At 53.4% G+C, this 20,513-nt stretch overlaps 1 protein-coding gene across 12 annotated transcripts in view; it reads right to left on the minus strand.

The window, feature by feature from the left end:
- ADGRB1 (adhesion G protein-coupled receptor B1) overlaps nt 1-15,292 on the minus strand; it is a 132,522-nt gene extending 117,230 nt beyond the window's left edge. For 7 of the 12 annotated variants that reach the window (XM_038759999.1, XM_038759998.1, XM_038760003.1 and 4 more), the window contains exon 1: nt 14,738-15,292. The gene's annotated coding sequence lies outside the window, so the exon portion shown is untranslated. The remainder of the gene's footprint in view (nt 1-14,737) is intronic. The other 5 variants (XM_038760009.1, XM_038760008.1, XM_038760007.1 and 2 more) reach the window with 1 other exon arrangement.
- Nucleotides 15,293-20,513: the final 5,221 nt, after the last annotated feature.

The raw sequence follows: 20,513 nt of genomic DNA on the forward strand, positions 1-20,513 counted from the left end.
CTCCCAGCCCTGAACTTTTACCTCATATCAAACTACCTAGGATGCTCTTCTGGCTAGAGGCAAAGGATTCTGGGCCACTTATGTCCCTTGCAGATGTCAGACACCCAGAGCCTGTGCCATCACATGTGCTACTGAGGGCTCACAACATCACACAATAACATCACATATACGGTATTGCAGAAGTCCATCTGAACCCCCTCTCTCACTCCCACCCGCCACATCTAAAGGGTTTTCCCAAGGGGAGCCCCGACACCTCACCAAACCAAATTGTTCCACAGCTGTGGAGCTTCCCTCCCAGGTCTGCCAGAGCACTGGAGGAGGGCCACATTTGACTCTGCTCCCTGAGACCAGGGTGGAGGAGAGGGTAGCGCAGGGGCTGAGTTCCCAACAGACATCTATGGGCAGGCCAGAAGCTCTGTTTGAGGCAAGGAGACATGCTGTGAGGGACATAGGGACTACAGTTCCCACAATGCTGTGTTCTTACTGCTTGACCACAGGTGGGGCAGAGCTGGGGTCCTCCTCCAGTATCCCTTCGAAACAACTGGAAAACAGCCATTAATCCTCTCACCACAGTGAGCCCCACTGCAATCACCCATCTTAAAAGGAACTCTGAATTTAGAGACTTGTCCTCAGTGGGAGGCCAAACAGGTAAGGTCGTTGATCACTTTACAAGGGTATTTCAGAGAGGGGGGTGGGGGATGGGGCTGACCTGGTTGTATCTGAGGCCAATCCAGGCCTGGATGAGAAGGATTGGGAAACCTCCCAGCAGCAGGGTGAGGGGTAAGGATGCATAGTAGATGAACTGCTATTCCCTTGAGGGCCAGGACTGTGCCTTCTTCTCTTTCCTTATCCCTCCTGGTATCATCCAGTACAAAGTAAGTGTATGTATGTGTCCTAGTGTCCTGTCTTTCCCATCAGACAGTTGGACCTTCAAGAACAGGGACTATCTCTTGCCTCCCTCCATTTTTCTTCTCCATCACCCAGCTGGGAGTTCTAGTTCATCTGTTTCTTGTATTCATTGAGAGTCTACTGTGTGCAGAGGACTGCACTAAGCACTTGGGCCTGGTATATAGTAAGCACTTAGCAAATACCATCATTATGATTATTTACTTGGGAGACTGCAGTAGTTTGACATGATCCCTGCCCTTGGGGAACTTACAATCTGTCTGGGGAGACAGACACTAGACTAAATTCCAGGTAGGGAATAATTGAGTATAAAGAGAAGGACTTAAGCATCAGATGAGGTTGTGAGTACCTAGCCTCTGGGACAGGCTGGTGATGACTTCCTATCTGACTGCCTGGCAGGGGAACAGCTGGGTGATGTCATTGCCCTGTAACTTCCAAGGAAGTGAATCCTCACAGCTTGAAGGAGCAGCAAGTTTTCCAAGGCCTCAAGAGGTCTCTTCTCCCCTGTGCCTTAGTTTCCAATCTGGACATTCAATAAGCTGATTCCCCCTCTCACTTCTGTGGCAATTTGGTGAAGGCAAGAGTGCCCTATCCACCCTGCCTGTTTCTCTGAGCAAGACGCAAAATAGAGATGAGATACGATGGTGACCATGAGGTCATTTCCTACTGAGGCACAATGGCAGCCACAGAGACACTTCTTGTTGTTGGAGATCACTGAGGTAAATCTCTCAGCCTGATGCACCAAGAAGGGATGCGGTATTTATAGAAAGAGAAATGGCATCTGTAGTTACTCTGCTGAGGCTATGAATTGCAAAGACTCCTCATGCCTCAGGCTTTATTCCTGTACTATTTATTTTTTATTATTTGTTGAGCAAATATGATTTTTTATCATTCAGTGACAGTCCGTGCTGATCTGTACAAGACATTTAATAATCGCCATCATTTCGCCTTCTGCGACTCTTCCTCCTCAGGCCCCGGGCATCTTCTCTTGAGGATCTGGATGTTAGGGGCTGATTGTCCCCATGCCCCGATCAGTAAAGCCAGGTCCTAGGTCTTACACTCCAACTCGACAAACTTCCTGCTGCCCACCTCACTTACTGCACCCACTGACAGGCTGGTTCCCCTCTCACTATCTCTTCACCAAACCTTTCCCTTTTTCTAACCTGGCAAAACCCCCACCACCTCTCTGAAGTCCACTTGGATTGACCCCATCAAGTTGAAGGCGTTGAAGAGATGAAATCCATGCCTGTCCTCAAAGTTCTTACAATCTAACAGTGGAGATGGAGAATATGAACTGATGACAAACTCAGAGTTGAGAGTGAGAGAATCACTAGGAATAATAGGGACGAGGAGATAAATAAATCAATATCCAATACACAGATGATCATAATCGTGGTCATCATGCTCAAAATTGTCACCACCGCCAATATCATCACAAAAGCATCTGCTAAGTGCCTGCTGTCCTAGAGCACCAGGTGACATGAGAAATGTGGAGGAAATTCGTGTGTTGGTATGACCAAGAAGGTTGGAAAACCACTTACATTCTTTTTCTGACTCTGCCCTCTCCCTGGGGTAGGGTTTTAAGAGTAGGAAATGAGGAGGAGGAAGAGGAATGGAGGAGGAGGAGAAATGAAGGAGGAGGAGAAGGGAATAGAGGAGAAGGAGGAGGTATAGAGGATCAAAGAGAACTGGATAATCCACAGAATGGAGCAAAATCCCCTGGACAGAAGAGAGTGGCTAAATGGATAGATGCAAGACAGTTCCATTCTCAGCTCCTAGAGACTGGGCACAGAGGCTGCATTAACCAGGAACGATAAAGTAAGTTATTTAAATATACTACATTATCCTACGGTTTTTGACAAAGATATAAGCAGTCTCCACTGAGAAAGTGGATGCACTGAGAGTAGTTAAGCTAGCAACCCTACCTTTGGGAAAATAAAATCAACAATTCAGCTAAGGAACCATTGGTCTTTTCTCTCGCAAATTAAGTTGTTTAAATGCTTAGGAATTAAAGAAATAGCATTCCAAATTTAAAGAAGCAGAGTTTCTCTGAGCTTATCTGTTAGTACAATTTACTTTCCATATTTAGCGGACTTTTACAACAGCAGGGCTTGCCTGCCCTCCTCTCATCGTCATCATCATCATCATCATCATCATCATCACTATGATCATATTTATTAAGCCCACACGAGGTGCCCAGCACTGAACTAAGTGCTGGGGAGGATACAAGGAAATTAAGTCAGACACAGCACATTGCACTGCCAGTCTAAAAGGCAGGAAGAATAGTCATCTTATAATCATTTTACAGTTATGGGAACTGAGGCACAGAAAGGGTAAGAGGCTTGCACAAGATCATACTGCAAGCCAGTGGAAGATCCGACCTTAGAAACTGGGTCCCCCCATTTTCAGCACTGTGTTCTTTTCACTAGGGCTACGCTGCCTGTCAATACGGATAATAAATGATCTCTTCAACACCGTACATGTGTTGGCACTTTCAGAAAACAGAGAAACCTACTGCATGGCTCGTCTTGTCCCCGTCCAAGCAAGGAGTGAGGAAGTGAGCAGTGTCCAGTGACCACCCTGACTTTCCACTGTTTTAAATGTCTCTTTCTTCCCCAATGGCAGTTCAGTAAAAAAATTGAAAATCCCTATTGCCCAGGAAGCCCAGACTGACCTGGTCTTGGAATGATTTTTATTGTACTGACTGGGCAGCCATGAATATCAGCCTCCACTCTCCCCTCTCTCCCTCTCTCCCGCCCTCCTTCCTTCTTTTCCAGTCCACTTAATAATCAGCCTTTGCCATCTTCCCTAGCCTCCCGATCCACTTCCCTCCTCAGTCCAATCAATCTATCAATCAAACAGTAGTATCTATTGAGTGTTACTGTGTGCACAGCACTGTACTAAGTGCTTGGGAGAGTAAACGACAACGGACTTGACAGACCCGTTCCTTTCCCACGTACCCCTTCCCACCTGTCTATATGCTTTGTTTTGCTGTCTGTCTCCCCCTTCTAGACTGTGAGCCCATTGTTGGGTAGGGACCGTCTCTATATGTTGCCGACTTGTACTTCCCAAGAGCCCAGACTGACCTGGTCTTGGAATGATTTTTATTGTACTGACTGGGCAGCCATGAATATCAGCCTCCACTCTCCCCTCTCTCCCTCTCTCCCGCCCTCCTTCCTTCTTTTCCAGTCCACTTAATAATCAGCCTTTGCCATCTTCCCTAGCCTCCCGATCCACTTCCCTCCTCAGTCCAATCAATCTATCAATCAAACAGTAGTATCTATTGAGTGTTACTGTGTGCACAGCACTGTACTAAGTGCTTGGGAGAGTAAACGACAACGGACTTGACAGACCCGTTCCTTTCCCACGTACCCCTTCCCACCTGTCTATATGCTTTGTTTTGCTGTCTGTCTCCCCCTTCTAGACTGTGAGCCCATTGTTGGGTAGGGACCGTCTCTATATGTTGCCGACTTGTACTTCCCAAGAGCCCAGACTGACCTGGTCTTGGAATGATTTTTATTGTACTGACTGGGCAGCCATGAATATCAGCCTCCACTCTCCCCTCTCTCCCTCTCTCCCGCCCTCCTTCCTTCTTTTCCAGTCCACTTAATAATCAGCCTTTGCCATCTTCCCTAGCCTCCCAATCCACTTCCCTCCTCAGTCCAATCAATCTATCAATCAAACAGTAGTATCTGAGTGTTACTGTGTGCACAGCACTGTACTAAGTGCTTGAGAGAGTAAACGACAACGGACTTGACAGACCCGTTCCCTTCCCACGTCCCCCTTCCCACCTGTCTATAGGTTTTGTTTTGCTGTATGTCTCCCCCTTCTAGACTGTGAGCCCGTTGTTGGGTAGGGACCGCCTCTATATGTAGCCGACTTGTACTTCCCAAGAGCTTAGTACAGTGCTCTGCACACAGTAAGCGCTCAATAAATACAAGTGAATGAATGAATTTTCCCCTCACCACCACAGCACCTCACTGTAATCTATTATTATTCTTATTGATTTGCTCACTCTTTGAACTACTACATATTCATGGCTGTATGTTTACAGTCTCCCGTCAAGGGCAGGGATCACGCCTTTACTTCTGCAGGTTAAAAATAGTACATTGTCCTACAGTTTTCAGTGCCCTGTGCTTAGAAGACACAGAGTCAATACTATTGGTACTGATAGAGACATCACCCTTCATTTCTTTCTCATTTTATCACCTCTCCCTGCCCCACGCATGTCTGTTTGTGTCTGTGAAAAGAGGACAATGAACTTCATCCTCCCTCACAGCATTTAGGGTCTAGACTGTGAGCCCGTTGTTGGGTAGGGACCATCTCTATATGTTGCCGACTTGTACTTCACAAGCGCTTAGTACAGTGTTCTGCACGCAGTAAGCGTTCAATAAATATGATTGAGTGAATGAATGTAGGTAAATATCTGTAACTTATTTTTTTTTACATTAATGCCTGTCTTCCCCTCTAGGCTATAAGCTTGCTGTGGGAAGGGAATGTGTCATATATATTGTTATACTGTCCTCTCCCAAGGGCTTAGTACAGTGCTCTGCACAGATTAAGTGCTCAATAAATATGATTGACTGACTTCTTGATCCAGAAGGGTCATAACAACCGAACCCCTGTCTCCGGACCGGACTGCAGCTAACTTATCTCAAGCAGATGAGATGGCTCTGTGGCATCTCCCTGACTCAGCAGATCGGAAGTAAAATCAATCTCGGTCCCAAGCTCCAAGGCCTCACATCACAGCATGATTCCTTTTTGATCAAGTCCAAGAGCCTCATAAATCCATCCTGTGCCATCATGAGCCATGACTCCCGATGCCAAGGTGGCCTTCGCCTTGGATGAAAATGTGTCTCTCATCTGATGACCTATGGGCCGCTGGTTATAGCCCTGAGTGGTAGAAGTAGGAAGGGAACCTTGGTAAAAAAAAAAATCTCCTCTCTCATGTGCCTTGGACTTGCTCCGTGGGGGTGATTATCTCATACAGAGAGAGAGAGAGAGCGTGAAAGGAAGGGGGAGAGAGGGAGGACTGGAGAGGAAGAGAAGGGGGGAGAGAACAGAAAGATAGGAAACGGGGGTGAACAGTGAGAGAGAAAACAGAAAGAGGGGGAAGGAAGCATAGATTAATCAGATGAACAGATCAGTAATTAGGCAGACAGAGAGTGATTCAGTTGGCTCAGGACAGATCTTGCAAAGACCACGATGAGGTGGATGGGAAGGAAACAGAGCCGGATTGATAAGGGATTGGGTAAACCCCAGACGGATGGACACTTGGATGGGCTGGAGAAGCTATAGGGGTATGAAAGCACTGCAGGAGAGGCAGTGGGGCCTAGGGGAAAGAGCACAGGCTTGGGAGTCAAAAGCCCTGGGTTCTAATTCTAACTTGGGCAGTTGGCTGCTGTGAGACCTTGGACAAGTCACTTCACTTCTTTGCCTCAGTTTCTTCAACTGCAAGAATGAGGATTCAATATCTGTTATTAATAATAATAATGATGATGGCATTTGTTAAGCGCTTACTATGTGCAGAGCACTGTTCTAAGTGCTGGCGGGGATACAAGGTGATCAGGTTGTCCCATGTGGGGCTCACAGTCTAAATCCCCATTTTACAGATGAGGTAACAGGCTCAGAGAAGTTAAGTGACTTGCCCAAGGTCACACAGCAGACATGTGGTGGAGTTGGGATTCGAACCCATGACCTCTGACTCCAAAGCCTGTGCTCTCTCTACTGAGCCATCTGTTCTCCCTCCTACATAGATTATGAACCCCAAGTGGGACAGGGACTGTGTCTGGCCTGATTATCTTTATCTACTGCAGTGCTTAGCACAGTGCTTGACACATAGTAAGCACTTGACAAATATCTGACCACCACTATTATTGAGGGGACTGGAAGAGAGGACAGTGGATGTGATGAAAGAGTGCTAGGGAGTCCAGCAGTCCTGATATAACAGGCAGGAGAAATGCAGGCCAGTTCCCCTGGAAAAGGCCAGCACCGAGGAGTTATGGTGGGGGATGAGAGGAGGGGGGGGGGCTTCATCTTCATGAGTCAGCCTCATCTGTCCTTAAAGGACAAATAGTTCCACAGCCCTGGCACAATCCCTTCTCAGTACTCCACCTTCATACTATCTGGGTATTGGAGGTCACGGGGGACCCCAAGAGGTAGCCCCCCCACCCGCCCCTCCACCGTTTATATTTATATATATTTCCACAGAGCTGTGATCCTATGGTATTGAGGGCTTACTAAGTGCTAAGCAGTATACTAAGCAATGGGATAGATGCAGGATAATCAGGCCAGACCCAGTTCCTGTCTCACATGGAGCTCACAGTCTAAGTAGGTGGGAGAATAGGTGTTGCCTCCCCATTTTGCTGATGAGGAAACTGAGGCAGCAAGAAGTTAGGAGACTTGCTCAAAGTTCCACAGCAGGCAAGTAGTGAAGCCAGAATATAGAACCCAGGGCTTCTGCCTTCCAATCAATCAATCAATCAATCAATCAATCGTATTTATTGAGTGCTTACTGTGTGCAGAGCACTGTACTAAGCACTTGGGAAGTACAAGTTGGCAACATATAGAGACGGTCCCTACCCAACAGTGGGCTCACAGTCCAGGCCCGTGGTCTTTCCTGCAGGCCACACTGCTTCTCCAGCAGAGCTTAATACCACTATAGAAGTCTGTCTGTGCTGACTCGCTCATTAAACTGTCTTCTCCTTGGTAACAGGGAGACTGTAAGCTTGCTGAGGACAGGGAACATGTCTATCAGCTCCATTGTATTTCTCAAGTGTTCAGTACAGTGCTCTGCACCCAAAATGTGTTCAGTAAATACCATTGATTGATTGATTGATTGACCAGGACTTCTTCTCTTTGCCAACTCCCCCCGTGTCCAGAGCAGGGTCTATCCATGCATCTGCATCTACCCTGATTCCCTCATCAGGCTGTGTCTACTCCTTCCTCTGCCTCTCCCCTCAGCATCTGTCTTTTTTAATGGTATTTGTTAAGCACTTAATATGTACCAGAGAAGCAGCATGGCTCAGTGGAAAGAGCACAGGCTTGGAAGTCAGAGGTCATGGGTTCCAATCCCAGCTCCACCACTTATCAGCTGGGTGGCTTTGGGCAAGTCACTTAACTTCTCTGTGCCTCAGTTACCTCATCTGGAAAAAGGGGATTAAGACTGTGAGCCCCATGTGGGACAACCTGATTACCTGGTATCTCCCCCAGCGCTTAGAACAGTGCTTGGCACATAGTAAGCACTTAACAAATACCAAAATTATTGTTATTACCAGAGGCAATTCTAAGCCCTGGGGTAGATTCAAGCTAATCAGGTTAGACCCAGTCCAAGTACCATATTCATTCATTCATTTGTCCAATCATATTTACTGAGCGACTACTCTGTGCAGAGATAATGTCAGCCACATGGGGCTGACAGTCTAAATCCCCATTTTACAGGTGAGGGAACTGAGGCACGGAGAAGTGAATTGACTTGCCCAAGGTCACACAGCAGACAAGTGGCAGAGTCGGCATTAGAACCCAGGTCCTTCTGGCTCCCTGGCCTGTGCTCTATCCACTAGATCATGTTGGCTGGGCAGCAGCAGCAGCTCAGGGTGGATTGGGGATGGAAATAATAATAACAATTATGGCATTTATTAAGCGCTTACTATGTGCAAAGCACTGTGGAAAGGCAAGATGACTGATTCACTCACTGAGTCTGCTCCTGGACAGGAAGCGGTTCAAACCAAGAGCAGCAGGGACTGGCTCCCTCTGCCTTTCTAAGAAGTCCCGGAATTATTTCCTGTTATAAGCATCATCTCTGGTTTCAGATCTCCCACAGAGACCAGCTCGTGCCACCAGGCAATCCTGGGGAGTCCAGGAATCCACCCTTTCTCTCCCTTCGAACCAGTCTTCGGATGGAGGTGTTAACCCCCGGCCAGCCACCCATCCCCCTGAGTAGAACAACCCTCTAGGAGACGTCTTTCTCTCTCCTCTTAACCAGGAGGTCTTCCCTGATCAATTGTCTGCTGTGTGACCTTGGTTGGTCACTTAACTGCTCTGTGCCTCAGTTACTTCACCTGTAAAATGGGGATTAATAACGTGAGCCCTATGCAGGACAAGGACTGTGTCTAACCTAGAAGCTTTGTATCTTTCCCAATGCTTAGTACAGTGGTTGGCACATAGGAAGCACTTAGATACTATAAGAAAACCTCCCATCTCCCCACCCGATTTCCTCACTACCCCCCATTCGGCACTTCCACATCGCTTGAGCACTTGGGCAGGGTAGCCCTCAATTTCGCGTCTCTATACTTGGCTGCTTCCCCAACGGTAATTCACATAAGTGTTGGACTCCCCCCCACCGCCCCTCAGACTGTATGCTCCTTAAGGGCAGGGATCGTGTTTGCTAACTTTATTGTATTGTACTCCCCCGATCAAACAGTCAATCGTATTTATTGAGTGCTTACTGTGTGCAGAACACTATAGTAAACACTAGAGAGAGGACAGCAAAATTGATGGACACATTCTCTGACCCCAGCGAGGTTAAGATCTAGAGGGGAAGGTGCCTAGTATAGTGTCTGTCCCCAGGAAGTGCTTGGTAAATATTACTGATTGATTATTGTGAGCTGAAGGATAACCAAACAACTGTCTTTCCACCAGTTCCTTCTTTCACCTGGTCTCTTCCCAGGAAAATGGTAGCCTTTGGGAGAGGGCCTCCGGAGAGAGCAGGCTGCCTCAGAGCAGAGCCAGGAACTCAGACCTCTGCCATGAAGCAAAGAGCAGCTCACTTAGATTCATTAATCAATTAATCAATCGATCAGTGGTATTTACTGAGCATTTACTATGTGCAGAGCACTGTACTGAATGCTTGGGACAGTACAATACCACAGAATTAGTGGACACATTCCCTGCTCGCACTTAGATGCCCTTCAACTTCCTCCCATGGGGTTTAGGCAACAGGAGGACCCTGAGCTAGCCCTCTGCCACGCCGCTGCCACCCCTCCTCACCCCGCCCCTATCCTGTGGGGATGCTGAGCAAATCCAACTCCAGCCTTCCAGGGAGAAGCTCAAAACTCTGGCTTCCTCCTTCCTCCTGCCTTGCTGTGAGGTCTACCCAAGAAGCGTGCCCTGGGCCAGGAGAAAGGGCTACAGCATCTCTGAGTGTCACCCAGCTCAACTAAAGCGGTCACAAAAATGAAGGAAGGAGTAGAAAAGTGGGGGTGTTCAGTTTGAAGAAGAGAGGGCTAAGAGGCAGCAGGGTGGGGAGACTGAATCACCGTTTGCAAGTCTAGGAAGGGTTTCCCTGGCCAGAGCTCCAGCTGCAGCAGGAGGGATTTCAGTTGGACATAAGGAAGAACTTTCTGGCTCTCAGAGAGAACAAAACATGGAAACAGGTGACCGAAGATGGTTTGGGTATGTCCCTGATGGGAAGCAGGTGATTGGATAGGATAGCCATCCAGCGGGGGGGGATTCTGGAATCTCTTGAGGAGAAGCCAAGAACAAGGACCTCTGGCCTCTCTCCTTCCCATGCTTTGCAGTCCTCGTTCTTGCTCTCAGCCCTAAGGCTTTTCTGCCCTCTCTCCTCTGTCTCCCTTTTTGTGTGGCCCAGGGACTGTGGGTCTTCAGCTCTGGATGCCAGATTCCCCAGGGAAACCAAACACAGGGACTGGGAAGGGGGGCAGGAAGTCAGTTGATCTATCAATTAGTCAATCAATCAATCAATCAGTGGTACTTATGGAGTACTTACTGGGTGCAGGACCCTGAACTGAGCACTTGTGTGAGGACGCTAGAGCGAGTGGACATAGCATAACCCCTGCCTGCGAGGAGTTTACATTTTGGTGGCACAATCCTGGGTGACACTTTCAGCAACAGGCAGGGAGTGGGGGGACTCCAGGTCCCCACCCCGCCCCTCCTTAGGATCCCCCAGCCCCTTGCCAGCCCTGGGTCACAATGGGGACATGCCCTGCCCAGCCCGGTCTAAGCCGTCAGTCAATTAATGGGATTTATTGAGTGCTTACTGTGCGCAGAGCACTGTACTAAGCGCTCGGGAGAGTGCAATACAACTATATAACAGAGTTGATAGGCAGGTCAGCTGCCCACAAGGAGTTTACAGTCTCCCGCTCCGAGCTGCCCTTCCTTCCCAGAGAGGCTCCTGAGCTCCCTGGTGGTGGAGGGAAAAACAATAATAAAATAATGATAACAATAATGATGATGGCATTTATTAAGCGCTTACTATGTGCAAAGCACTGTTCTAAGCGCTGGGTGGGTTACAGGGTGATCAGGTTGTCCCCCGGGGGGCTCACAGTCTTAATCCCCATTTTCCAGATGAGGTAACTGAGGCTCAGAGAAGTGAAGTGACTTGTCCAAGGTCACACAGCAGACATGTGGCGGAGCCGGGATTAGAACCCACGACCTCCGACTCCCAAGCCCGCGCTCTTGCTGCTGAGCCACGCTGCTTCTCATGCTGTTCACGTGTAAGCAGCATGGCATAGTGGAAAGAGCCCGGGCTTGGGAGTCAGAGGTTGTGGGTTCTAATCCTGGCTCCGCCACTATCTGTGTGACTTTCGGCAGGTCACCTCACTTCTCTGAGCCTCAGTTCCCTCATCAGGAAAATGGGGATTAAGACTGTGAGCCCCACGTGGGACGACAACCTGATCACCATGTATCCCCCGCCGCCCGAGCGCTTAGAACAGTGCTTCGCACATAGTATGCGCTTCCCGCTGTTGGGTAGGGACCGTCTCTATATGTTGCCGACTTGTACTTCCCAAGCGCTTGGTACGGTGCTCTGCACCCAGTAAGCGCTCAATAAATACGATTGAATGAATGAATGAAAAAAATGTCATCATTATTATTATTTATCAGCCCCGCGCATCCCCCCACCACCACCCCCAACTTTGCGCACAAACACACAGACACACACACACACCTGGCCTTCCGGTCCTGGCTAGGGGAGGGGGCGAGGCCGGGGGAAACTGAGGCAGGGAGGGGCGAGGGGCTGGTTTTCGGGGCCACCCGAGGTGGAGGCGTTAATTGGGAAGCGCGGAGGTCCGGGGGAGCGGGAGGACGGGCCGGGGAGGGGGAGCGGGAGGAGGGCGCTGGGGAGGGGGGCGAGAGGAGGGCGCTGGGGAGGGGGCGGCTTGGAGCCGAAATTGGGCGGCGGGCGCCATCTCTCTGCAGTCTGGTGCGGAGAGGGCCGGGGCACTGCAGCTCGGGAGAGGCCAAGGGGATGGGTGGATGCATGGATGCATGGATGCATGGATGCATGGAGGGATGGAGGGATGGAGGGATGGAGGGATGGAGGGAGGGATGGAGGGAGGGAGGGATGGAGAGGGAAAACCCCGCACCGAAACGGCCGGACAGCCCTGCTGGGGGGCCGGAGGGCCCAGACGCGGGAGCGGGGCGGGGGACAGTCGGGGAACTGTCCCCCGGGGGGAGGACCAGCCCAAGCAGAAGCAGGTGCCAAGGATTTGGTGCCCCGGTGCCGGGGCCAGGGCAGGGCCGCATCCCCCGCTCTCCGCCGCCCGCCCCCTGCAGAGGTCGGTCGCCTGTCCCCGGCCTGTTCCGCTCCGGCCGGGCCCTCCACTCCCCTTTCCCTCGGGACCCGCTGGCTGGGTGACCTTGCGCGGGGCCCTGTCCCTCTCTGGGCCCAGGCGAGCGGGAGGCGGGACCGCCTCCGGGAAAATCGGGGGCACGGGGGCCGGAGGCGCCCAAGGGGACAGGGAAGGGGCGACGGAGCGGTGACCCCGGAGGACCCGCCCCTCCCCTGAAGGGTTTCGTCCCAACAGGCGGCCCGAGGGGAGCGTGGGCCCAGCGGGCAGTAGGAACGCTCCCACGGACACAAGGCGGGCTGAGGAATTGGCACCATTCGCCGCCGCCAGCTTCCCCGCCGTCATCCGAGAGCCAGAGAGAACATCTCTCCCCCCCACCCCCCACCCCCACCCCCAGGGAAGGAAGAGGGAGGGGGGGCTCTCCCAAACCACCTAGCACCCCTCCACCCCCCGTGCGGGAGAGGCCTTCTCCCCGGCGGGACTCGGTTGAAACACCGCAAAAATCAGGAGTCAACAGGTTTTCCACTGAAACGAGAGAGAGCGGGAGCCGGGCGAGGGGAGGCGGGCATCAGCCGTACAGAGGGGGTTTTGTTCCAGGGGCTCGGAGATGTACCCCACTCCCACTCCCACCCACCCCCCCATCTTGCTGATGACGACCCCCTCCAAAATGATCCGCCCGCGGTTCAGGTGGTGTGGAGCCGCCGGCGCCGACTGGCAGCAGGGATGCTGCGCGTCTCTCCCGCATCCTCTCTAACCGGGCGGGCATCGCTCCCGCCCGTCCCAGCTCTGGTCCCGGCCCAGGCCCAGGCCTGCCCGCCCCGCAAGCGTTCTTGACCTTGTCCTGGTATTCAGGGCCGATATTCCCAGCCGGTGCGGTCCCCGCGGGCAAGGGGGCAGGGATGGACACCGGCACAGACCTCTCTCCCTTCCCCATCCTCTCCGCCCGGCCCCACTGCCCCCTCGCCCAGCTTGCGCACTAGCCCTAAAGCCTGGTTCTGGGTAGGGGGTGGGGGCGGGAGTTTAAAGCCATTCCCTCCCACACACCTCCCCTCCCCCCTTCTCCCCCCCCCCGCTAGTCACTGGACCCCGGCCTCTGCAGACAGGTTCAGCACCGCTTCTCGCTGGGCCTCTAGGCTGGACTGCAAGGGTCAAGCTCTCCCTTTTCTCACCCCCACCCTCCACCTCTCCTCTAAGGCTGGGAGCTACTGGGGAGCTGGGGAAAGGGGAGGATAAAGTTTTTACTCCAGGCCCCCGGGGGAAGAGCAGGAATCCGAGGGGGATCCGGACCTCTCCCCATTTCCCTTCCCCGTTGGCCATGCCACAATTCCTGGTCCTTTTTTTTTTTTCTTATACGCTCTCTCGCTCCTCCTCCTCTTCCTCCTCCTCCTCCTCCCTAGTGCGTGACCAGGGCTGGCTCGGCCCAGCCTGGAGGTGACAGGGAGCACCTGCCGGGGAGGGCGAAGTCAGGAGGAGAAACTTGCGAGGCCTAGCGTGGGGGTCCCTTCTCATCCCCACCCGACCGGGGCTCGGTGGGAAGGGAGAGGGGGGCAGGTAGATAGAGGAGGGGGCGCGACCGGGGGCTGTGATTCCATCTCTGTTCCCTCCTCTCCTGCCACCGTCTCCGTAACCCCCAGCCGGGCCGGGGTCCTCAGCAACTCCCTGCGGCGACCCCCGACAGCACCCCCCACCCACTACCCCCCACCCTTTCCCTCCCTCCCGCAACACCTCCTGGCTGGCGCCCCCTCTGCGCCCCCTCTCCGCCCCCTCGCAGGATAGAAGGACCGGAGCTCTTTCCCTTCCCTGTCACCGGGGCTTGGGGAGCCAGGCGTCCCCTCCTTCCCAGCCCGGCTCGGCTCGGGAAGGAGAGAGAACAGCCAGAAGTTGCAACCTGAAATCTGGGGGACTGAAACCTTGCCTTGGGGTAGAAGGAGAGGTGTGTGTGTGTGTGTGGGGGGGGGATCTATTCATTCATTCATTCAATCGTATTTATTGAGCGCTTACTGTGTGCAGGGCACTGGGCTAAGCGCTTGGAAAGTACAATCCGGCAACAGATGGAGATAATCCCTACCCAGCAACGGGCTCGCAGTCTGGAAGATCTAGGGCGCAGGAGAGCGGGGGAGAGAAACCGCGTTGTAAAAGGGGTGGGAGGGGGCTCGGCGTCTCCTCGGCATTCGCAGAGAACGAGGGAGACGCTCGGTGAGGGGCAGCCGGCTAAGTTGAGAGTCAGAGAGAGCCCCCTGGTCCCCCTCCTCCCGTCCCCGCCGCCCCCCGCCCGCTCCCCGAGGAAGCCCAGCATATCCTACCTGCCGCCGGCCTCGCCCGCTCCGCCGGGAGGTTTAGCGTTGGCTCGCCGGAACCATCCCCCAATCCAGTGGGATCCCACCGTGCAGGCGTCCAGCCGCCCGCCCGGGCTCTGCTCGCCCGCTCCTCCCCTCTCCCCCGCTCCCCTCCGCCCCGGCGGACCCAGCGGAGAGATTCGGGGGGAGGGGGCGCCCAGCACCCCCGCAGAGGGCGGGGGGAGGCCAACCCCTACGTGTGTGTGTGTCTGTGTGTGTGTGTGTGTGTGTGTCTCCGGGTTGGGGTGGGGGATGTGTGCACCCCTTCTTCCAAGAAGAGATTCCCAAACACAGGGTGAGGAAGGACGGCACTAGCAATCCCGGGAAAGCCGGCCGGCCGGCGGGTAGATCCAGGGGGAGATCCCCGGCGGGAAGATGCTCGCTCTCTTCGGCCCGGGTCCGCGGAGTCCGGCTTTCACCGCTCTCTCAGACGGTCCTCCCCAGGACGATCCTCCCCTGGACGGGCCGTCCTCCCCTGGACAATCCTCCCGCTCCGGCGGCGGTGGCGGCTCCTCCAGCAGGATCCTGATCCGGGCTCCCTCCCTCCCTCTCTCTCTCTCTCTCTCTCTCTCTCTCTCTCGGAGGGGGCGGTGGGGGAAGGGGGGGCTGCGGAGGGGGAGGAGGGTTTCGCCTTCGCGCTCCCTCCTGTCGCTCCCAGATCTCGCTCCCCAGAAAAGGGATCCAGCGCTCCTAGCCAGAAGCTGCATTAAGGATTACATCAGGCTTCTTTTCCCCAAGTCTTCCAGATCACACATTAGACGGGGGGTGGGGGGTGGGGGGGGGGACACAGAGACACAGAGATGGAGAGAGAGACGGAGGCGGAGAGACACAGAGACAGAGCGAGTACGACACACAGAAATAGAGGGGGAGAGAACGCACATCCGCACGCACATTCACAATACACATACACACGCACAAACACTCGCGCGCGCATCCTCCCTCTCTCTCTCTCTCTCTCTCTCTTTCGCTCTTTCTCTCTCTCTTTCTGTCTCTTTCTCTCTCCGCCCCCCCCCCCCCGCCCCCCCCGCCATCCTCCAGGAGCCCCTGAGTCGGAGGGAGAGAGGAGGAAGAGGAGGCTGAGTCTGGTTTCAGCCCTGGAGAAGTTGGTTCTTGGGGAGGGTAAGGGGCAGGACTGGAGAGAGGTATAATGCTCCAGGATACCCATCTCCCCCCGCCGGGGGGTCGCATCCCTCCCGACCTGGCGGAAGGGGGGCTTTTCTCCCGGGAGCCGACCCCCCCCCCCCGGAGCTGGAGTGCCTCCCCAAGGACCTGGGCCTGGCTTGAGGGCCTGCCTGGCGATAGCCGGCCCGTTTTGGGGGAGGGGGGTGTCTGGATGGGTCTGGGGGGGCACAGAGGATGATGGACGGGTGGCAGCCCTCCAGAAGATCCTTGACCGTCTCTATTCTCCTTCCCCCTGCTCCTGCTCCTGCTCCCCCTCCCTTCCTCCTTCTCAGCTCTCCTCCCTTATCCCTCCTTCCCCCTTCTCCCGCCTCGCCCCAGGCCCAAGAGTTGGAGGCTGCGGCCCAGTGCCGGGCAGACAGACCGGGTGCCTGGGACCCCCGGATCTCTGCCGGGTCCTCGATGCCCACAGTTGTTGGCTGTGGGACTGCCGTGGTGCCCACAGCTCCCGACCCCCCTCCCCTCCTTGCTTCCCCCCTGGAACCTTCCCTCTTTGCCTCCTCCTTGTTCTCCCACCCACCTAGAAATACCCATTGCCCGTCTGCCACTCTGCAGCTTCCCCGGGCCCAGGCTGCTGGGGGTTGGGGGCGGAAAGGAAGGAAATGAGGGGATTTGGGGAGTGGAGAGCGATGTGGAGGTGAGGAGGGGAGCCCAGAGGGGGAGAGGGCGGAACGGATCTGGTGCCGGCTCAGAAGACATCTGGAAGGGGTCAGGGGGTGAAGAAGAAGGGGGCAGGTTTGGGGAAGAGAGCTTCCAGCACACTCCAATCCACCCGCCCCTCCCGACACCCAACCCACTTCTCTCCTGTTTCTTGAAGCCATTTGCAGTCAGAGCTGAGCCCTGTCCTCCCCTCTTTTCTATGAAGGCTATTCTGTCCCAGGCCCTGACCACCGGGACCGTTCAGCCCCTGCCCCAAAAGGGCTCAGCCCCCTCAGCTGAGCCTGCCTGCCAGAGGAAGTGGGGGCACCAGGTTGGGGGCCGGGGAGGAGGGACGGCCTGCTCCCAGAGACTCAGCCCACTTAATCTGGAATCCAGCAGACTTTGCCAACTGTTCATTATCGGTATCTCCGGAGGCAGCACCCTGCCTCCCCGCCTCCTTCAAGCTTCCTCTGTACCCCGATCATTCTGCCACCCGACCTCACTCCACCCATCTGCCTCCCCCTTGCTCCCCTCTGGCCCATCTCTGGGTGGCTCAGTTTCCCTCCTCTCCCAATCCCTTCCCTTTCCCTGGCCCCCATTGGTGACACTACCTGGGATGGAGATGATGAGGAAAGGGAGAATGGGGGTGGCGGTCCCCACTACATTCATTACCCACCCCCCACCCCCTGTTTCCTAGCAACCCCTCACCCCTCCCCTCGCCTGGCCTTCTCAGTCCAGAGAGATTTTTTCTTCTTAATTAAAAGATGCCCATGAGCCCAAGGAAGTTATGGAGGAGGGATGTCTCGCTGACCTTTATCTTTCCATTCTCCTTCCCTGGGCTGCACCAGCTGGGGAGTGGTCGTGGGAGGGGGCCAAGAGATAAAAGAGGGAAATGCAAGTAACAGACAGACTGGACAGGGGAGCTAAGATGGGACTGCCAAACAGAGACATGGGCAGTGGCCAGGTGGGGTGGAGGGGTGGTCATGGATAAGACCATGCCCAGGCTGGAACTGAGCCAATAGTAACCAGTTTCTAGATGCTGAAGTTGAGGCTTCTCCACATATCTTCAGACTCTAGTGTGCTCTTCCAAGAATTTATTACAGTGCTCCTCTGCATGTAGTAGGTGCTCAATACATTCTATTGGTTGATGGCTCGATTGTGACCCATACAGTGGCAGGTGATCCCAGAAAGATGAGAATTTCTCCTGTGTACAGTGGTTCTTTGGCTGGAGATTCACTCCAACCACCCGCCTTTTGCAAAGTTCTTTAGTCTACCCTAAATCCCTCTTGCTGCAGCTTAGCCAATTTCCTCTTGTTCTGTCCTCCCTAGTACCTCAAGGTCCTTCAGAGATTTGGAGACCCACATCTCCCTCCCCAGCTGAACCATTGTCCCTGGCTTTCCCTGGACCTCCCCTCACCCCCACCCCCCACACAAAATGAATCAATCAATGGTATTTATTGAATGCTTACTGTGTGCAGAGCAGAGTGCCCAGCGCTTAGGAGAGTACAATATAACAGAGCAGAATAATCACAGTCCCTCTCCTCAAAGAGCTGACAATCCAATCCACCGACCTTCCAAGACCTTCCGGAGAGATGTCTTTTCCATCTTCACTCCCTGCTGGACATGTCATCCCATTAGGTGACCTTAACGTCCCAGAAGCAGCGTGGCTCAGTGCAAAGAGCACGGGCTCTGGAGTCAGAGGTCCTGGGTTCAAATTCCGGCTCCAACAATTGTCAGCTGTGTGACTTTGGGCATGTCACTTAACTTCTCTGGACCTCAGTTACTTCATCTGTAAAATGGGGATTAAGACTGTGAGCCCTCCGTGGGACAACCTGATCACCTTGTAACCTCCCCAGTGCTTAGAACAGTGCTTTGCACATAGTAAGCGCTTAATAGATGCCATTATTATTATTGCATATTTGTGTTTGCTATTGCTTTTGCTCACCACATGATGCTCATCTCCACCATTGGATTGCAAGCTCCTCAAGGGTAGGGATCATGTGTTCCATCTCTACTGTGTGCTCTCCATGTTCTAGTATGGGGCTGTGCACACAGTTGGGCCAGCCAACTGTTGCTCCTTCTGCTGCTCCACCCCCCTCCCCAAAAGGAGACCTGGATTCCTCCCAGGAAAATGGGTGTGAGGCTAGAGAGACCTCAGCCGAGGGTCGGTCTGAGAAACAGGACCCCTGGGCTCCTGACCTCACCCTCCACTTGTTGGGTGATCTTGGCAAGATGCTTCCCTCCTCTGGGCCTCAGTTTACCCATCTGTAAAATGGAGCTAGTTGCCCCACCATTTTGTACCTCACAGCAGGTACAATGCCTTATTAAGTTTTTATTTTTTTTTTGGGGGGGGAGGTCAGGGAGCAGTTAGCCTCTGCCCATACTATCCTAGCACAGGTGCTAGCTGAGAACAACTTTGGGCAAGTCATTTAACTTCTCTGTGCCTCAGTGACTTCATCTGTAAAATGGGGATTAAGACTGTGAGCCCCAGGTGGGACAACCTGATTACCTTGTATCCACCCCAGCTCTTAGAACAGTGCTTGGCACATAGCAAGCTCTTAACAAATACCATTATTATTGTTATTATTAATCAGTTAATCAGTCATATTTATTGAGTAATTCCTGTGTGCAGAGCATTGTATCAAATGGTTGGGAGAGTACAATACAAAAGACACATTCCCTGCCCACAATGGGCTTACGGTCTAGAGTCTAGTATTTGTTTGCTGGTCAGAGGGGGCAATGGAGGGGGTCTCAGGATTGGATCTTCTAGAAAGGGACTCGAGGTATCCAGTATAGAAGTCTCTCTGTCCTTCCCTTCCCCTTAATCCCACTGTCCTGACAGATACCAGGGGTGTCCCTCCTTCACTCCCTGCCCCCGCCCTCCCTCCCTTAGTTTCCCCCTTTAGTGGATGGAGCACGGGCCTGGGAGTAAGAAGGTCATGGATTCTAATCCCGACTCCACCACTTGTCTGCTGTGTGACTTGGGTAAGTCACTTCACTTATCTGGGCCTGTACAATAATAAGAATAAGAATAAGAATAATGGCATTTGTTAAGCGCTTACTATGTGCAAAGCCCTGTTCTAAGCGCTGGGGGGATACAAGGTGATCAGGTTGTCCCACGTGGGGCTCACAGTGTTAATCCCCATTTTACAGATGAGGTAACTGAGGCTCAGAGAAGTTAAGTGACTTGCCCAAGGTCACACAGCAGACGTGTGGCGGAGCCAGGATTCGAACCCATGACCTCTGACTCCAAAGCCCGTGTTCTTTCCACTGAGCCACGCCGCTTCTCATGGGGATTTGAGACTGGTAGCCCCACCTGGGAAAGGCACTGCGTCCAACCCAATTTGCTTGTAGGGACCGTCTCTCTATGTGGCCGACTTGGACTTCCCAAGCGCTTAGTACAGTGCCCTGCACACAGCAAGCGCTCAATAAATACGCTTGAATGAATGAACGTATCCACCCCAGTGTTTAGAACAGCGCCTGGCCCATAGTAAGCGCTTACCAAAAACCATAGGGACCGTCTCTATATGTTGCCAACTTGTACTTCCCAAGCGCTTAGTACAGTGCTCCGCACACAGTAAGCGCTCAATAAATACGATTGATGATGATGATAATTGTTATTATTCCCAGTTTCCTCCGGGAAAAATGGGCGTGGGATCGGGGAGGAGATAGCGGGGGAAGGAAGGGGAAAAGGAGGAAGAGGAAGGCTGGAGCCGGGCCCCCGTGGGCAGGCTGCGCTAGCTGGCAGCGGCCACCAGGGGGCCGTACACATCGCGCTCGGCGGCCGGCGCGGCAGTCCCCCGTACTGGCAGATATTTCCAGGCTCCTTTATCACCTGCTCCAACCTCTCCCGTCTCCCTAAATCCAGCCCACACCACTCTTGGTGAGTAGGATCTGCTTCCAAGTCCCCCTGGAGCCGACGCAT

Source organism: Tachyglossus aculeatus, chromosome 18 (assembly GCF_015852505.1).
Source record: "Tachyglossus aculeatus isolate mTacAcu1 chromosome 18, mTacAcu1.pri, whole genome shotgun sequence".
Lineage (NCBI taxonomy): Eukaryota > Metazoa > Chordata > Mammalia > Monotremata > Tachyglossidae > Tachyglossus > Tachyglossus aculeatus.